This window comes from Schistocerca americana, chromosome 1 (assembly GCF_021461395.2).
Source record: "Schistocerca americana isolate TAMUIC-IGC-003095 chromosome 1, iqSchAmer2.1, whole genome shotgun sequence".
Classification (NCBI taxonomy): domain Eukaryota; kingdom Metazoa; phylum Arthropoda; class Insecta; order Orthoptera; family Acrididae; genus Schistocerca; species Schistocerca americana.
The window spans coordinates 633859762-633878953 of record NC_060119.1 but is presented as its reverse complement, the minus strand read 5'-3'; positions in this window follow the sequence as shown (position 1 = coordinate 633878953).

Below are 19192 nucleotides of genomic sequence, written 5' to 3'. Positions count from 1 at the left end.
ATGGGACTTTCTTTTCGTCGGTTGTGACAATGGATGAGACGTGGATGCCATTTTTCAATCCAGAAACAAAGCGCCAGTCAGCTCAATGGAAGCACACAGATTCACCGCCACCAAAAAAATTTTGGGTAACCGCCAGTGCTGAAAAAATAATGGTGTCCATGTTCTGGGACAGCGAGGATGTAATCCTTACCCATTGTGTTCCAAAGGGCACTACGGTAACAGGTGCATCCTACGAATATGTTTTGAAGAACAAATTCCTTCCTGCACTAGAACAAAAACGTCCGGGAAGGGCTGCGCGTGTGCTGTTTAACCAAGACAGCGCACCCGCACATCGAGCTAACGTTACGCAACAGTTTCTTCGTGATAACAACTTTGAAGTGATTCCTCATGCTCCCTGCTCACCTGACCTGGCTCCTAGTGACTTTTGGCTTTTTCCAACAATGAAAGACGCTCTCCGTGGCCGCACATTCACCAGCCGTGCTGCTATTGCCTCAGCGATTTTCCAGTGGTCAAAACAGACTTCTAAAGAATCCTTCGCCGCTGCCATGGAATCATGGCGTCAGCGTTGTGAAAAATTTGTACGTCTGCAGGGCGATTACGTCGAGAAGTAACGCCAGTTTCATCGATTTCGGGTGAGTAGTTAATTAGAAAAAAAATCGGAGGCCTTAGAACTTGAATGCACCTCGTATTATTGTTACTTTATTTGGAACTTGAAAGTGGTCAAGCTTTGATTATTTAAATATATTAAAATGTAAAATAAGGTATAGTAAGCTGTAGCCAAACAGATGGACGGCCTCAGGAAAGGGAACTGCCCTAGTCAGTTGAGCGAAGATGTTCGTCGCGCGGGAAAACGCAGCCGGGGATGGGCGGAGAAGAACAGTTCGGATTGAGAACTGAAAGCGGACAGTCGGTTTTTACGCAGCTAGGAACTGAAACGACTTAGAAAATTTTGAGTTGTTTGATATTGCGGGACATAGCCTCTGACCGGTGAGCAGCCGCGCATCTGGTGTTAACTCTAACTTTTCGCGTAAATAACAAGGTGGAGCATTGGACTTATATTTCGCGATGAGATGGTTCAGATGGCTATGAGCACTATGGGACTTAACATCTGAGGTCATCAGTCCCCTAGAGCTTAGAAGTGCTTAAACCTAACTAACCTAAGGACATCACACACATTCATGTCCGAGGCAGGATTTGAACGAGCGACCGTAGCGGCCGCGCGGTTCCGGACTGAAGCACCTAGAACCGCTCGGCCACTACGGCCGGCTTCGCGATGAGATACTGAGTGATCGAACTGTATCAAATGGATATGCGCTCGAGTGTAACATAACTCTAAATACGACCATTTTCGCTATTAGCTTTGCTTTCTGAATAAACATTATTCTAACCAAATCGCAATTGTGTTGCCTACATCATTTATCGGTCGTTAAATCAGTTCCCGACATTATTATTAATGTTATTATATGTTGTATTAACTTGTATTGCGCAAATTTACCATTAACCATACAATTTAACCAAAGGGTCACAAGTGTCTAATTTAGGGCGTGTAATGTGACACGTGCGGTTCAACCCCTAGACGAGTTTGAGCCAAGGCATTTCGATGAAAGGGAACAGCATGTGAGCCAGAACATCTTTGGGATGTTATCTCGCAGTATTCACTGTGGTGTAAAATGTGCGTCGTCACCCCGTAGAATATTGCCCGTGCCATAAACCGAGAAACAAATTGAGAACATTGTTGTAGATCATGAGGCTTCAGTTTCTGTACAGTCTTGGCAGGTACTAGTGTACAACAGATCGCAAAACTTTCCATACTGTTGACAATCGGATGGACAACTCTCGTGACACTGCGATAGCACTAACACAGCAACCTCGTCAGTAACTTCCACAGGGATAGGACGCCTTCCTCTTCCGGGTGCGACATTATGTTCACACGTGTTTTAGAATTTCATCATCGCCTTCTTTAAACGATTTAATGACGTTGGGCCTCTTCTCAGATCTTTCAGTAGTCGATACTCTGTCAATGGAGCACTGTAACTGATGCCATTCACATAAAGCAGTTGCACCAACACCGTACGGTATCTCTTCTCGAAAGCCATACTGTTTACTCACATTATGGCTTGTCAAATGTGAACACGGATGTCATACCGACATACAAACAATGTACAGCATTAGATTTGCACCTGTCAGCCACAACTGGAAATAATTTGTTATTCAGCGCATTAGCATATCTACCAAGTTTTGCTGCCATACGATAATTACAGTCCAAATCCCCGTGAATAGGTGCACTATAATTATAACGACTCGGTACGGGCGCACGGAATATCAGATCAGCTTTGAAATTCTATAGAAGAGCTCCTGGCAAATAGAGCACAGCATGTCGTTCTTAATAGAGAGAAGTCATTATATGTGAAACTAATTTCAGGTGTACCTAAAGGGAGGGTTACAGCACCATTACTATTAAAAGTGTACATGTATGACCTAGTGGATACTGTCGAAAGCTCTATAATTCTGTCGTGTATGGAGAATTTGAAAAGTTTTAGCTTTATGGTGAAAGGCCTGCAGGGGATCTATACTTGCGGGACTGATTGGAAACCTACCCTTCGCCAAGTAAGAGCGTTACTGTATCATTACACGATTTCCGAACTGTCACTGGAAGCAATCACAATCGCTAAACACCTGGGAATAGGGAGTAGGCCTACATGTATGGGGCTATTTAAAGTCAAAGTACAACACAAAATTAATAGCAGCAAAACCAGATGCCGGACTGAGATTCATTGCCAGCATCCTCAGAAAGTGTACTCCACGTACGAAGAAGGTATCTTACAAAACACTTACTCAATTGATGCTTGAATACCACATTCCAGTCTTTGATACGTCCGAAGTAAGTCTGATATAGGAAATAATATTCAAATAAGCTTAGAGAGTTTCGTCACAGGTTCTTAGAGATGCTCACACATTCCAAGTAGCTGACGGCATAAGAAAGGCACTGTGCTTCATGGTGAGATTGTGCATCAAAAATCCTAGAGCGTACGCCCCTAGAAGGGTCAACAAACGTATGGTTACTCACAAATATATCTCGTGGATAGAATTTGGGTTAGAGCACTTTTTGCTCGCATGGAGGCTTGCTAGCAATCGAAATTCTATCCCAGTGTTCGCGATAGGAATACGAAAGAGTTGAAGCGGCAGTGAGTGCACTAAGTACCCTTCGCAAAACACCGTAACGTGGCTTGTGTAGAACAGATGTACCAATGATTGGCCTCAGATGTGGATGAAGCAGACGGACAAAACGCATCACATGAGTGAGGTGCTGCCGGGGGTAACGCGAAGCGCGTGTCCCTGTAGGTGGTCGCTGCAATATCTGCTAGCGCCCGCCCCTACAGTGTAACTGCTTGCGGCCAGACGCTTCGCAATCAGGGGGGACGTGGACCCAGCTAACGTGCTTAGGGCCGGCAACGAAGCTGTCTCTTCCTCAGTTGCAATCAAGTTAGCGACATTTATCCGGCTTCGAGACAACTCCGGGTTGCTGTCTGTGCTTCGCAGATTTCTGTGACCCTCAGATCTGAGCAGCCAGTGCGAGGAAGTGGAAGGGCAAACATGTGAGCAGCAAACACACTGGACTCAGCAGTTCTCTTTGAGAATATAAACGTGTTGGCGCGGCTCTTTGAGAGCATATAAAGCGATGATAGCTCTCAGAAGTCACGACAGGTTTTGAGCAGTTGCGGAAAACCGGGCGCCATAAGTAAATAAAATGTTGTTTGTATAAATCAATACATATTTGAGAGAAAGAATGGAAAAACACCAGTGGACAAAGGGCCAGCCGATGCCAGCACTCCAACTAATAATAACAGTAACTGAGGATAAAACGAAGACTAGTATTCAGGAGAATATTTTTGTTTATTTATCATTTTTCAGTTGATAAGGAAACAAGCATTAAGTGTCTACATGTACCTATATCTGAGGAAAGTGCAGAACCAAAAAGAACGATTTTATCGAAGTAACAAGCATGATATTGGTTATTAACAAACGTTCCGTAATGGGCTTACCGTAACTTGATTTTGGATATTTTACTATTGGTACGCCTTCTTCAGAAACAATATTACACCTATTTTTATTTTAAATAAAAAGCTGTGCTTTTAGAGGGCATATTACTAATGAAAAATAAGTAAATCATGACACGGATTATTATAACAGATATTTCTCCTGTGGTGAAAAATTCCAAACATGAGCACTTGGGCAGGGCTTGCTGTAGATCAATACGAACATATCAGACACCACTTTTTCAGCAATTAAGACAAAATATGGACTCACTTCATATGGATAATACGACGTTATTCAGTAAAATGCTCACTATAGCAACCGGGAAAGAGAATACACATACAATCCAAACTGCTTTAACAGGCTATTTATACGCTCTTAGGGCAAATCCGGGTGAGCATACTTATAGACTGCGCACCCTTCATAGATTTGGCAAACACTGATAGTGTGTGCGCATGTAGCCACTTTGCTCAGTGGACGTCAGGTGATAATAAAGGTGTTTAAATTCCTTAAAACATTAATAAACGCTACCAGGAATTTTTAAAAAATTGCTGATCTCTGTCAAAGAGATGTTGCAATTGAAGAAAAGTGTCTAAGTTTTGATCGAGGAAGTTTTATGTAATCTCTGTGGGAATAATTGAGGTAAATATACAAATATCCCTTCAAAACCCTTTTCGGCATCACGATTGGTTGTTAATGCACGATAAATAGTTAAATAGCACCAAATGTTTGAGTAGTTACAATAACAGTAAGTTATATTGGGCGTGTTTTTATTCTAATGCGGCCATTTTGGCTATTAAGGTCATGAATTGATAAGGTGCAGCGTCTCTCTTCTCCATATTACGATACGTACTGTGCAAAGTACCCACAACCAAAGTTGCTTATGTTCGTCTGTGAAAATGGACTCGATAAGCAACCTGGGCTATCAGTAATCGAAATCTAACCTGCATAACACTGTGTGCGTGTAGTATGAGTGTCAGTTTCACTGTCATTTAAGCCCTCAACAGATCGCCCCAAGAAAACCTAAATCCTAACATTTGGATAAGCTATCGGACTGCGTTTTTAAATGTGGAAAACTAAAGGACCAAGTGAACCTAAAACAATGATTATCTAAGCAATCTGACTGCGTTTCTGAACAAGAATTTGCAATTGTTAGATAATATGTCTTTTTTTTTTTCATCAGTCTACTGACTGGTTTGATGCGGCCCGCCACAAATTGCTTTCCTGCGCTAACCTCTTCATCTCAGAGTAACACTTGCAACCTACGTCCTAAATTATTTGCTTGACGTATTCCAATCTCTGTCTTCCTCTACAGTTTTTGCCCTCTACAGCTCCCTCTAGTACCATGGAAGTCATTCCCTCACGTCTTAGCGGATGTCCTATCATCCTGTCCCTTCTCCTTATCAGTGTTTTCCACATATTCCTTTCCTCTCCGATTCTGCGTAGAACATCCTCATTCCTTACCTTATCAATCCACCTAATTTTCAACATTCGTCTATAGCACCACATTTCAAATGCTTCGATTCTCTTCTGTTCCGGTTTTCCCGCAGTCCATGTTTCACTACCATACAATGCTGTACTCCAGACGTACATCCTCAGAAATTTCTTCCTCAAATTAAGGCCGGTATTTGATATTAGTAGACTTCTCTTGGCCAGAAATGCCTTTTTTGCCATAGCGAGTCTGCTTTTGATGTCCCCCTTGCTCCGTCCGTCATTGGTTTACTGCCTAGGTAGCAGAATTCCTTAACTTCATTGACTTCGTGACCGTCAATCCTGTTGTTAAGTTTCTCGCTGTTCTCATTTCTACTACTTCTCATTATCTTCTTCTTTCTCCGATTTACTCTCAAACCATACTGTGTACTCGTTAGACTGTTCATTCCGTTCAGCAGATCATTTAATTCTTCTTCACTTTCACTCAGGATAGCAATGTCATCAGCCAATCGTATCATTGATATCCTTTCACCTTGTATTTTAATTCCACTCCTGAACCTTTCTTTTATTTCCATCATTGCTTCCTCGATGTACAGATTGAAGAATAGGGGCGAAAGGCCACAGCCTTGTCTTACACCCTTCTTAATACGAGCACTTCGTTCTTGATCGTCCACTCTTATTATTCCCTCTTGGTTGTTGTACATATTGTATATGACCCGTCTCTCTCTATAGCTTACCCATACTTTTTTCAGAATCTCGAACAGCTTGCACCATTTTATATTGTCGAACGCTTTTTCCAGGTCGACAAATCCTATGAAAGTGTCTTGATTTTTCTTTAGCCTTGCTTCCATTATTAGCCGTAACGTCAGAATTGCCTCTCTCGTCCCTTTACTTTTCCTAAAGCCAAACTGATCGTCGGCTAGCGCATTCTCAATTTTCTTTTCCATTCTTCTGTATATTATTCTTGTAAGCAGCTTCGATGCATGAGCTGTTAAGCTGATTGTGCGATAATTCTCGCACTTGTCTGCTCTTGCCGTCATCGGAATTGTGTGGATGATGCTTTTCCGAAAGTCAGATGGTATATCGCCAGATTCATATATTCTACACACCAACGTGAATAGTCGCTTTGTTGCCACTTCCCCCAATGATTTTAGAAATTCTGATGGAATGTTATCTATCCCTTCTGCCTTAATTGACCGTAAGTCCTCCAAAGCTCTTTTAAATTCCGATTCTAATACTGGATCCCCTATCTCTTCTAAATCGACTCCTGTTTCTTCTTCTATCACATCAGACAAGTCTTCACCCTCATAGAGGCTTTCAATATATTCTTTCCACCTATCTGCTCTCTCCTCTGCATTTAACAGTGGAATTCCCTTTACACTCTTAATGTTACCACCGTTGCTTTTAATGTCACCAAAGGTTGTTTTGACTTTCCTGTATGCTGAGTCTGTCCTTCCGACAATCATATGGTTTTCGATGTCTTCACATTTTTCATGCAGCCATTTCGTCTTAGCTTCCCTGCACTTCCTATTTATTTCATTCCTCAGCGACTTGTATTTTTGTATTCCTGATTTTCCCGGAACATGTTTGTACTTCCTCGTTTCATCAATCAACTGAAGTATTTCTTCTGTTACCCATGGTTTCTTCGCAGCTACCTTCTTTGTACCTATGTTTTCCTTCCCTACTTCTGTGATGGCCGTTTTTAGAGATGTCCATTCCTCTTCCACATTACTGCCTACTGCGCTATTCCTTATTCCTGTATCTATAGCGTTAGAGAACTTCAAACGCATCTCGTCATTCCTTAGTAATTCCGTATCCCACTTCTTTGCGTATTGATTCTTCCTGAATAATGTCTTGAACTTCAGCCTACTCTTCATCACTACTATATTGTGATCTGAGTCTGTATCTGCTCCTGGGTACGCCTTACAATCCAGTATCTGATTTCGGAATCTCTGTCTGACCATGATGTAATCTAATTGAAATCTTCCCTTATCTCCCGGCCTTTTCCAAGTGTACCTCCTCCTCTTGTGATTCTTGAACAGGGTATTCACTATTACTAGCTGAAACTTGTTACAGAACTCAATTAGTCTTTCTCCTCATTCATTCCTTGTCCCAAGCCCATATTCTCCTGTAACCTTTTCTTCGACTCCTACCCCTACAACTGGAATATGTCTTGTGCAACGGAATTTACTGAATTAGAGTACATGACATGTTGTGCTGTGTCAGTGTCTCTGTTTTGGCCATAAGTTTTGCACTCACCTCTTTAGATGTCTGCCTTTTTCCATGTGGTTTACAGCAATTCGCAGCAGCATGCAGTAGCAGCGTCTAAAGCTTGTCGTTACTAAGAATGAATTTAATAACAAGGCGTTTACTTGGGCCCTGTTGACTGCTAAATAACTTGTGAGAAGGGATTTCATTAATTAAGTCTATTTAAAACTTAAGAATCATCATGAACAAGTATTAATAACGGCGAAATGCCGGACCGTGTAAGTATCAATAGTGACTGAGTGCAAGTTTAACAAATTATTTTAATTTCAAAGTTACATTAACATTTAATAACTAGTGCATACTGCTTAGATATGGTGAATAATTATTATTATTTGGAGGATAAGGAGGCTTGTTTAACTGACAAGCAAAACATGGGATTACCAGTGGCGGATTAAAAAATTTCCCGCCCCATGGCACATCATATTATATGCACCCCCGCAAAAAAATCTTTTAAATAATAGCTATTACCCGATCACTTCACAATTGCCGTTTTGGGTGGGAGCGCTGTGAGCTGTTTCCGTACTCTGCTATTCGTAAGCGGTTTAGTCACGCTCAGTCAAAATGTAATATGGTTCCTGAACTATATTTGGTGTACGGCAGCGGTTAAAACAAACATAAAACTGCATTGTGTTAATACAATCTTCCGTCGAAAGACAACAAAAACGGACACCAGGAAAATAACTTTTTGTCTGTGGCTTAAAAATTCAGCAGAGCGTGTATGAGACAACGGATTTTTGTTATACATTCACTTTTAATATGTTCTTTTACACGAAACCGTTCAAAATGAAAACAAGGAAATCGTGCTACGATCTAAAACTGAAGCGAACATGTCATACATTAGAAATCAATACGTGCTTTTACAGAGATGCGTTAAAAATTAAAATTAAACTGTCATTTTACGATCTAATAACTTGAATGTGTACCAGATAAAATAAATAACGTACGGTATTAATAAGTGAATCTATAAGAAAGCGTAAGAAATGAAAATGAAACAGAGATTTGGCGCACAAACTAATAACCAAATACAGACGAACAAACACAGAGCTGAATTTGCTGTTACATAATTTTACAGACTAATGTGAAAAAATCAAATTTGTTTTATAATCTAATAGTTAACGTGTAGAGCATTAGGGTATGTGTAGCTACATGCTGTATAATAAGTGTTCACACTATCTTTAATCCATGTAAAGGCCGAAACATTTTTGTACTGTAGTTACTGCTCTCACCATAGCTCTTTCTAACGGTATTGACTAAGCTTTTACGTATATATCGACTGAAGTGAACTACGTTATTTATTAACACTTTTTCATCTAAGCTTACTCTCCGATAAAGTATATTTCCGCGATAACTATACATCTCAGCTGACGCAAAGTATACGTATTGGTTGTAAAATACTGCAGTATCAGTATGATTTGACTCTACAGCGCCGAGCGGCCTGGGTCAATCGGGTATTGTTTAGTATCGTCGGGCGCCTTCGGTCACGTCTGCACGTAGAGGTTTAGTGCCACGTTCTATCATCGGCAACTGTAAAATAAACAGGTATTACGTAGTTTGTAAATCCACTGAATGTGCTATAATTCATAATAAAAATCACATTATAATCTTAAATTTTTGAACCTAAAATGTATAAATAAACAAACTCATCAGTCAGAAAAGTTTGTGTCTGGGTATGTCGGCAGAATACTCGTTGATCATATCTTCATAGTTCAGGCAGTTATCAGTTAGGAGGTCGGTTTCTATGTGAAGAATAGACAAGACGTTCAATTTCTTCTCAGACAACGTAGAACGTAGGTAGGATTTCAGTCTCTTAAGAGGGGAAAACGAGCGTTCTGCTGAACAATTTGAAAGTACCATACATATAAATATTCTAAGAGAAATGTCAACATTCGAAAAGACGAACTGTAACCTCTCTTTTCCTAAAAATTTTCTCATATGGACTGGTATATCACTAATCTCAGAAGATTTCAAAAGTTCCGCAAAATGTACACATTCACTAGGGAAGGAAGGCTCTGAATCTGTGTCATATGACGCTTGGAATTTTGCTGCACGTTCAGCATCATCATCAGGTGAAATGTTCTTAAGGTTACTGAAAACTGTGAAGGAGTCCAATAGTGTTCTATAGGTTTCCTTTCCTTCTCACTAATTCAGCTTACAAGTTGTCGAGTACAGGGACAAATGTTTCGACACTAAATTTTTCCCTTCTAGTCAGAAGAACTTCTTCAGAGTCCGCTTCATCGTGATGATGAAGTTTGGGTTTTCGTGATCTTTTATAGGTGTATTCATAGTCTATATCAGTCACAATCCCCATGGATTTTTTCTCACAATAGTTGAACATGCCACGAATTGATGCAATTAATCCTACAAGTCATTCATATAATTCATGCACTATTTTACTATCAATATGTACACTTTGCAATCTCAGATTCACACTATTAAATCATTGGAGTATGTCCTTCCAAACAGTCGCCATGAATACTGTTCCTAGTCTGCTGAGTTGATTCATTAAAGCTGAAGCCTCATTTCGCACAAGTGGGTTTTCAAATGTATTATTGGCAATATGTGTGAGAGCATTAATAACACCCTACCAGTTCTCATATAGACTTACAAACGCTTCTTCTCTTGTGACCGACGTGTTTTTGATAAACTTTTTACCGCCTTGTTTCCTGGTTTCATGAAAAAAAGAAGTTTATCCCAGCACTGTGTAGAAGCAGAGAAAAAATTATGAAGGTTTTTCACGATATTGAAAAATGAACATGCTTCCTGACAACAGCTTGCAGCACTAGTGCCGACTAAATTCAATGAATGTGCTGCACAAGGCTCATAATGCGCTTTTGGATTTCGTTCTTTAATGCGTGCCTGCAAACCAGTGTGGGTTCCTCACATATTGCTTGCGTTGTCATATGACTGGCCTCTACAGTCAGTAACATCAGTGGAATTTGTAGACAGGACTTTTAGTAGGGCCTTAGCTGTTTCCGGACTTGTTTCCCGGGTCTGGTAAAAACAGAAGGAAAAGTTAACAGGTTCACCATTCTCGTTCACATATCTTAATACGAAAGATAATTGATCAATATGTGAAGTGTGCGCAGTAGAATCTACTATTATAGATAAACACTTGGCCTGTTTTATTTCACTTATGATAATTCTTCTTATTCATTCAGAAAGAAGCTCTAATATTTCATCACAGATTGTTGAAGAAAGATAACGTGTATGTCCCTGCCCTGGATTTCCATATCGATCAATGTGCTCTGCAATAAATGGATCAAACTCGGTTATAAGTTCAAGAGACGTCACAAATATACCATTATGTAATGAATGGAATCATTCAACGTGTCCACGTAGGGGAATCCCACAGCTTGTTAGCTTCTTCACTAATGAAAACACCCTTTCAACACAACGCACCAGTTCATTTTTTCTGTCTCAACATATAACTGGAAATGGTTGTATACTGTTCCAAGTGACTTTTTTCTTGTTAAGAGTGATAAATCAGCATTTTTGTGTTTCAATTTTTAATTTGTGGTAAGGTCTTATGGGACCATACTGCTGAGGTCATCGGTCCATAAGCCTACACACAACTTAATCTAACTTAAACTAACTTACGCTATGGCCAACACTCACAACCATGCGCGAGGGATGACTCGAACCTCCGATGGCGGCAAGCTACACGGACAGTAACAACGTGCCCGAGACCGCGCGGCTACAACGTGCGGCAGATTTTGTGTTCAAGTGAATTCTCATGATGAGATAATATACTAGAATATTTTTCCAATCTGCAACACTATTAGTAGCAATTGCGGACTTACCTCCGAACAATTTACATGTTGTACAAAAAACAGCACCAGTGCTACAGGAGTATACTAGAAAATCACGCAAAATTGATTCACCATATAAAAGTTTGCCGTAAAATACATTTTTGTTCAAATATCTGGTTTTATCGCCTATTGGTCCTCTTGAATTAGAAAAATCACCATTACAATTTTAATTAATGCCACGTTGTGAGAGAATGTCGGTTGTTGACTCATTGACACACCATTCTGCAGGATCATCACTAACGAGGTAATTTCTTTTTGCAATGTCTGACTCGACAGTTAGTTTCTCATGAAACTCGAAATCAGGAACAATTTGCTTTTCTTCATTTTTAACTTTTCTTTCGTCTGTATTTACTGCTTTTACAACAGCTGCAGTGCTAGGAACATAATCCGCACTACTTAAACTCCAAGTCGAGTCGGCAACTTTTTTGCGAAAAATTTATCTAGTCTGTCAAGCTGTTTTAGAACATTGGCTTCTCGTTCTCCCCCTTCTTTCGATAATTTCCGAAATGCCACCCCTCTTAATTTTGCACGTTTGCTTATTTCACTGTTATTCATGTTAAGGCATTTACAAAATTGTCAACCAACAGTCAAAATAAAAGAAAAAAATTGTAAAAGGAAAGAAAGAAAGACTGTATCCAGTTTCAATCGTACTACAACACACATGTGCACAAAGCTTTTTACTTTAGACACAGCACATGAGCACGAACATTTTTCCCTTGAACACGCAGCGATGAACTGACCAACTCGGACCACTAGACATATCTGTGCTATGAAAGAACGACAATGCAGAATAATTTAATTTCATTGTCGCCTGTTTCTCTATTGTCAGTGAGCAGTAGAAGCACACCTGCCGGCTGGAATTCGTCTCGTAAAGGAAACGACACAGTCCCTATTTTGGCTTCTGTTTCCCGCGTCGCCGGAGTTTCGCTGGGACGAAAATTTGTTCTGAATACTCTTGACAATGTCTTTCTAATTTAAAAAGCAAATAATTTTTGCAGTTTCTTGCAGTGAAGTGTTCTAAATCGACTCTTATCCCACTTGTTCTTATAACATTTTAACGCCTTCTGTGGGCACAGAAGACAGACTACAAAGTTTAAGTAGTCTTGTCGGCAGTTGATGTGGTGTGTCGTCATATGTCTAAACATTGCTGTTATGTCTACACACAAAGGCACCTTTTGTTCCAACATAAAATAAAAATAACCTTTCGTAGAAGAAAAAGAGCTTAGTTAATAAGTTAAATATAAAATTTGCAATGCCATGCGCTATTAGCTTGCACAGAGTGGGTACTTTGATATCGTGCAGGCTGTAGCGCAATAAATGAGACAAGCGAAAGTTGCTTTCTTCTTCTTTTTTCGCCAAAAATGGTAACTAAGTAAATAAATAAATAAAATTTTTTGAACTGTTGTGAAGTGTATTTCGTACATTATTAGATATTCTGCTTGTGTTATTTTCGTATAAACGTGTGTTTAAAATTGTAAAACATTTCCAGTATAAACATGTTTTCTTAAACGGATGTAATGAAATCAAAGCTCAGATACTAAAGACCACAGAGCTTTCACAATAATTACAGCAATGGAGGGCTGACTTGATACTTCTCGTAATTTCTACAAGAAATTTAAGCAGAGTCGGGTTTTACGTATTGAGGCCCACACATGTTACAGTTTTTAAGAAACTGCTGATTAGATTATCACAGCTTTTCAGGGGTCCGGTACTTTAACAGGGAAAATATGATAGGGCTGAGTAGAAGCCCACAACATTCTCGGAATAATATCGTTTCAGACATTCTATTGTAGATTTCTGTCCTCAAAGCTTACTTCAAAATATTTTTAACAGTCATGAAGATGACACCACACAGAAACCCAATGATAAATTTCCATTCACTCACCAAATAAACTATGTATATTTCCAGGCTTGTAATGTCGAATTTCATTCTTAAGGCTTATTTAAACTAGCCAGTTGTTTAACAATATTAAAAATTTTTGTCGTTTGTAAGCGTAGTTGTTTTAAAAGGTAAAAGATTAAAATGAGCACAGAGCGAAAAATGCCGCCACCCTTAAGGTGCCTCCGCTAGGTCCGTGCCTAGTGAACCTATATGTAAATCCGCCACTGGGTTTACTGAAAACTCGGACTGACAATCACGAGCCTAATCATGCAATTGTTTTTGCGCTATGATTGCCAATTTTACCTTGAATTCCATCTTGAAACTTAGTTAAGCCATCTAGATCCCTACAGGCTACATAAATGGAATCAGGCATTGAGTGTGGCTAGATTTGCCATCACCGACGTGAGGGCAGCATGACACGTCTTTTGTCTCCGAGCTCTCAATCGACGTGCTTACACAATGCAAAGAATAGCGTTAAGTTGACTATATTCTTCTCAATGTAATGGAGAGTTCTGGCACACTCTATACAGCAGCAATAAAATACAGTACACATGCCACAGATTTTTCGTTACGGATACTTCCCTCGCAAATCAATAACAGTTTTAAGTAAGTGAAAACTTTTCTATTTTGTTTGTAGTTTCATTCAAATGACTTAGCACACATTTTGGGGGTGTTCAAACAGTCTCATGAAGATCAATGCACGATATTATTCAGTATTCCCGACTATTTTTATTGTGCTATAACTTAAAATTTTTTTGATGGATACTGACGAAATAAGTATACCCAATTTGCAAATAAAATTATATTTTTACTTTTCAGAGCAAGGCTCCTAATCAAATTAGAATTTGGAAATAACATTTCGGCTCCAGACGACCCAGATGAAGTCGCAAAAGAATTTTAAAAAGTTCTGGAATATGTGTAAGGAGAGTGGAGAATTACACCTGAAAACTACAAAACATGTGATTGGTTACTTTGCACAACTTGGAGGTTGTGGTTATAAGAAGACTGCACAGTTTTGAAGTGTTTTGTGTCGACTGTGGCCGAGAAAGAAGAGTGAAAACTAAATGAACTAAGTTTGAATATCTTACTTTTGTTTTTGGTTTAATACATCAATAGGAATTATTGAGTGTGTTAACTAAAGATAAAAATACTATATGTCTTAGTTTTAATGTTTTCAACTATCAGATGGTAAACTAGTTATTTAATCCAAGGAAATACTAAGGTATTTTAATAAGCTATCATTAAAAAAATTGTTGACACTCCAGCGCTTTTTCATCACTCCAAAAAATATTTAGAAATAAATGTGTACTTATAAGTATATAGCTACAGATTTTGAGTTAAAATACAGGGGAGTTTTGTGACATTTTAGCACGGCATATCACCCATAGCATAACGGATAGGATGATATATTTTCATGGTCAAATATGTATAAATGTTACACTGTAAACAACAACAACAACAATATATTTCTACACAAATGGTACGTTTAGTTGCACAAAAGTGATTTTTACTAAAGGTGCACCAATGGAATTTGTCATATGCCATTTGAAAATGTACGCCATCTCTTCCGGATTTAACCTATACGCAATTCACAAACGTATTTCCCTCAAATTTGGACACGTTACTGAAGATATATTTCACTTTGAGAATACTAAAACATCTTACAATTCGTTATAAACATGGATAGAACCAATTGTTTGTGAAATTTTTCGACTGAATATAGACGTGAGGACTGGATAGAACTACCATCCCCAGGTTGTACATGGTTGACTTGGTCGTCCAGACGCTGCACTTTCGCTGTAGTAAGACAACAACAATTATTAAGAATTGAAATATTGACTCTACAATAGAGTATGCGCTGATATGAAACTTCCTCGCAGATTAGAACTTTATGCCGGACCGAGACTCGAACTCAGGCTTTTTCTCTTTCGCGAGCAAGCGCGCTACCGACTGAGCAACCCAAACACGACTCTCGACCCGTCCCCCAGCTTTAATTCCGGCAGTAGGAAAGTAGGAGACGGGGTATAGGCAGAGTTAAAACTGTGGGAAAGAGTAGTGAGTCGTGCTTAAATATTTAAAAAAAAAAGTCGGTAGGGCACTTGGCACTTGCTCGCGAAAGGCAAAGGTCCCGAGTTGGAGTCTCGGTCCGGCACACAGTTTTAATATGCCAGGAAATTTCAACAACAATAACTATTTCGGAAGTTGTATTTGAAATGAATTAAATTTATGGTAGAAAAAGTATTATTAATACCTCAAATGACTTCTCAGTATTTTTATTTGTAATATTATTTCTCTTTGTAGCAGAGGGTTCTTTAATTTGCTTTCATTGAAGTCAGATTGTCTGTAACCTTTGCTGAAGGAACTACAAAAAGAGTACCTGAACGAGTTCGTTTTTCATGAAGGCCACTCTTTAGTCCACCCCCTTCCAATACAAACAATTCCATAGAAATCTGTTTGCTGTATCTGATAAAATTTTAGCTTTATATTATGAAATGAACTTACTTGAGTATTTGTAAATATTCTAAGGATTTCTTCCACTGCGTGTGTAAGAACATATTTCGCGTGGATACCTTCTAGAAGGTGCCAATGAGAAGTATTCTCACTTTTAAAAATGGAAGCAGAATACCGAACACCGACGCAACACACATATGTACTAATCAAGCTGCACTCGCGCACGATATAGTGTTTTAGGAGGAACCGTAAGTATTAGGTTGGAGCCTAAGTTCGTAGAGTTTTTGTTTTGAACGTTGGTATTGCGGTTGCTATGGGTTTACTTACCGATTGTCATTTTTTATTTGTGTTTCTTGACTGCTATCTGAGTTTAACATCGCCAACTTATCATTTGGAGATAGAAAGTGGAGCTCTGGACGCTAGAAAATGGAGTGCGAAGTGGAGTAATCGGCACATTTCCGACATTTCTTCTGTTTGAGTTCAGTAGAGGGGTGACAGAAGCTGCCACTGGGTAGAGAACGGCAAGAAAATTGTTTTCTCATTTTAAGGAGTATCGTTTTGATGTTTGTGACTATCGACGTTCAGGAAGACCTTTGAGGTTTGATGAAGGTCGCTGAAACGCATTAATCCACAACGATCCATGTCAATGTACTCGAGAAGTGGCAAAAGCGATGAACTCTGATCATTCCAGCATAGTGAGACATTCGCATGCAATGGGGAAGGTTCTAAAATCAGATGTATGTGTATCGCAAGCTTTAAACCAAAATCACAAAAATCAGTGTGCGGCAATATGTTGATGTCTGCTTGCTCTTCATCAACTGGCCCGTGTCTCGTGTTGTTCCTAATCAGACACACGTGGCAAATCTGGAAGGTGTTTTATTTTATTTTTGACTTGAGCATAGCTGCTCTAAATTCTGACCAACGCTTTCTCGCAATGCAGTTTTACGATTTCTCAAAATTTCTGATGAAGACATCCTTAGTAGGTGTCGAAACCTAAGTCAATGTACCATATGGTTATTTGCAACCTGTGGACTGTATAACCCTATGTTGAAACATTTTTATTAGTTAGGGACATGCAGTGGTTACAGAAGTTTCATTTCACGTCCACTTACCCCAGCTACTATGGGTTTATTTAGTGACTGTCATTTTTGTTTTGAAGTTCTAGTTGACAAAATGTGTTTGAGTATGCTTCATTCAATTTCTACTTTAATAGGTATTAGCTGGACCACACTACTTTACCGTATATGTACGCCGCACGTAAAAAGAGCCGTTAAATGAAAAGTAAGCTGTTTATTTCAGAAGTAATCAAAATAACTGTTAACACATTTATCACATTGAGAGACAAAGCGATCAGTGCCACACGGAAAAATGTTGGCGGTTGCCTACGAAAGTGTAGCAAGGAGAGTGGAAAGTGGTTGGGAGGGAGGGAGGGACGGAGGGGGGGGGGGGGTTGGAAGTAGGAGCAAGAGGGGGCATTACAGAGTTCTCACTCATTATAGATTTCCCGTACACTAATGGAAAGAGCGAATAACCATCTATTCTCCGGCATATAGTAAATTTCTTGTCTCATTCAAAAACTTAGATCTTGTGATATGATATGTCTCAAAACTGAGCAACTCATAAGCATCAAAATTAACAATTTCAAAGTCTCGATCCCACACTTTTACAAATTTCTGCGGACATCCATAGCTAACGGGCTTCTTTCTTGTTTTCTAGGCCCGTCTATACGCCTTACTGATCTCTGCTGTGCTTTCTGTTGGTTATAGTTAGGCCCTGTTTTTCTGAGACATAGTCAACTAGAATATATAGGCTATGAAAGTTATATTTTGGTCTAATTATTACGTAAACGTGTTCACTTCTTATAGCCTGCAAGACAGTCATTGTTACATATTCGATTTGATGACATTTATTTGCGTAGCACGTAATGTGATATGCCGATTCCACAACAGCCTGAGCTGTTGGTTGTCTTCTCAGCAATTTTAATTAGATATAGAGGATACGGCCCGCGTCCGGAATGGTGGTAGATCAGCTCTTCACACGGCATATAATGTTTCATCAAGAGCCTTTCTCGTACATCCGAAGGAAAATGAAACGTTGTCCTTCGTGTTTCAGTTGAATACCATCTCTACTGAAATTTTGGAAATATTAAGTAGTTATTAATAACGAGTTTGTTACTGGTTTCGAAAGAATTTCAGGTGCTGTTTCGTACTGTTTTTTCTTCAGCCGATTGATGGAAACCCCTTTTTATTATTCGAAGATCCAGATGACATAAGCTCTTCAGTACAGATGACAATGTCCTCGGACTCCCAGTAGCCTTATGTGATTAAAATGCAACGAGTTTCCGAGACCAAGTACTCCTTGGTCATTGTACAATGGCGTAAACCATTTGACGTTGCTGGAAGCCCGGGAACATTTTATTCAATTGCGCAGTGAAGACCGGATGTCTTAATTGCTGGTTATGCACTTCCGGATATTGTGCTCAATGTCCATGAAACATTTTCATTCCTACCCTTCTGTCCAGTAAAGCTCTGGACAAACTCTAGGAACAGAAAAGTTCCATGGCCTTCGATAGTGTGTTTAATTCATCCCTAACAACCACGATAGCGGAAAACATGTTTACTGCTGTAGTTCTACAAGTTGGCAGATTGCACACTTACTAAGTAAACATTTGCTCGACAAGGTGGCATTAGAACAGGAATGTAATAAGACAATAAGAAATGAACAATAACATTTGTTAAGTATAGTGTTTTGCTTAATTTTGGTACAATTTTATGGGTGGCACTTGATGTTCTAAACTTAAACAGTGATACCCGCATAGCTTTTCTGTCTCTTGGCGGTCTGTGACATTATCATATAAACTAAACTAAACTCCGTCCGACTAGGCCTTGGAAGGCCCAACGGTACCGACCGACCGCCGTGTCATCCTCAGCCACAGGCGTCACTGGATGCGGATATGGAGGGGCATGTGGTCAGCATACCGTTCTCCCGACCACATTTCAGTTTACGAGACCGGAGACACTACTTCTCAGTCAAGTAGCTCCTCAGTTAGCCCAACAAGGCCTGAGTGCACCCCGCTTGCCAACAGCGCTCGACACACCGGATGGTCACCCATTCAAGTGCTAGCCCAGCCCGACGGCGCTTAACTTCGGTGATCTGGCGAGAACCGGTGTTACCACGGCGGCAAGGCCGGTGGCATTATCAATATAACTGATAATAATGATGCACATATTCTTGATTGACCTATTACTCCATAATAGCAACTGCCGAATGTCGGCTCGCTGAACTTTAAGAGCTACCTAATAGCGGGTTTCGAACT